Source organism: Peromyscus eremicus, chromosome 14 (genome assembly GCF_949786415.1).
Source record: "Peromyscus eremicus chromosome 14, PerEre_H2_v1, whole genome shotgun sequence".
Taxonomy (NCBI): domain Eukaryota; kingdom Metazoa; phylum Chordata; class Mammalia; order Rodentia; family Cricetidae; genus Peromyscus; species Peromyscus eremicus.
The window spans coordinates 24,785,079-24,786,603 of record NC_081430.1 but is presented as its reverse complement, the minus strand read 5'-3'; the positions used below and the strand labels follow the sequence as shown (position 1 = coordinate 24,786,603).

Below are 1,525 nucleotides of genomic sequence, written 5' to 3'. Positions count from 1 at the left end.
TGAGAGATTTTCATTCCTTGTAAAGTTAGAACCGAGTAGCCGTAAATGGTTCCTACTCTACTCATCAGCCCTGCTCGCTGTTCAACCACACTGACAAGTGAAGGCAGGTTATTCCAGATTCTCTTCGTGCCCACCAAATAACCTTAGCAAAGAGGGTGTGGGAGGGTGACTGGGACATAACTTAGTGACAGAGTGCTTGCCTAGCATGCTCAAGGCCCTGGGTTTCATGCCCGACATTTATTTATTTGTTTGTTTGTTTGTTTGTTTTTGGTTTTTCGAGACAGGGTTTCTCTGTGTAGCTTTGGTGCCTGTCCTGGAGCTCGCTCTGTAGACCAGGCTGGCCGCAAACTCACAGAGATCCTCCTGGCTCTGCCTCCTGAGTGCTGAGATCAAAGGCATGCACCACCATCGCCCGGTTTCATGCCCAACATTTAATAAATAAATAAATTTAAAAAAGGAATTCATTGTGAGTGGTACTCTGAGAACTTGTGTTATTTTCTAATGGTCACTGAGCCTTTCTGTAAATGCACGCAAGCAAAAGTTTTTGGTTTTGTATGCGTGTGGAAGTTTACCTGTACGTACATACACCACCACACCCAGCTTAGAGATCTCTTATATTAAAACAGATATTTAATATTTGGGTATTACATAAAAGTCAGTTTGGGGGCACATAAACTGTCAAAAACAGGCTTGGATTCAACAAATATTTATAAAACATAATACCTTAAAAGTTACCTTTTTGGGGGTTGGGGATTTAGCTCAGTGGTAGAGCACTTGCCTAGCAAGCACAAGGCCCTGGGTTCGATCCTCAGCTCCGACAAAAAAAAAGTTACCTTTCTATCCCGACATGGTGGTACACACCTTTAACTCCAGTACTGAGGAGGTAGAAGCAGGTGGATCTCTGTAAATTCAAAGCCAGCCAGATCATCAAGAGGCAGAAAGAATGAACAATGTAAGTTATTTTTAAAATGTATTTATTTGTATTTTATTCACATTGGTGTTTTATCTGCATGCATGTCTGTGTGAGGGTGTCTGATCCCCCAGAACAGGAGTTGCAGACAGTTGTGAGCTGCCATGTAGGTGCTGGAATTGAACGGAGGTGCTTTGGAAAAGCAGCCAGTGCTCTTAATCACTCAGCCATCCTCCAGCCCCTCAGTGTAAGTTATTACACACTTTGTAGCTCTAAGTTTGAGAGGTAAGATTCAAACTAAAGCCTGACTTCAAGGATCACCCTGCAAATGCTCCTTTTTCCTCTAACATCCTGTGATACTGTCCTCTGAGGTAAAGCTAGCTTTCCTCCCTTCAAGCCAGCAGACTAGATTCTGACTTGAAAGGCTTAGAACCCATTAACTAAAGCCAGATGTGGTGGCCCATGCCTTTAATCCTAAATCCTAACACTTGAGAGGCAGAGGTAGGTGGATCTTTGTGAGTTCGAGACCAACCTGGTCTACAGAGTGAGATCCAGAACAGCCAGGGGGCTACACAGAGAAATCATGTCTCGAAAACAAAAACAAAAAGAAAGAAA

At 43.2% G+C, this 1,525-nt stretch overlaps 1 non-coding gene across 1 annotated transcript; it reads left to right on the top strand.

Annotated features, from left to right (window-relative positions):
- Positions 1-745: 745 nt before the first annotated feature.
- Trnaa-agc (transfer RNA alanine (anticodon AGC)) lies at positions 746-820 on the top strand. The gene has a single exon. It is a non-coding gene; the product is annotated as a tRNA-Ala (tRNA).
- The last annotated feature ends 705 nt before the right edge of the window (positions 821-1,525 follow it).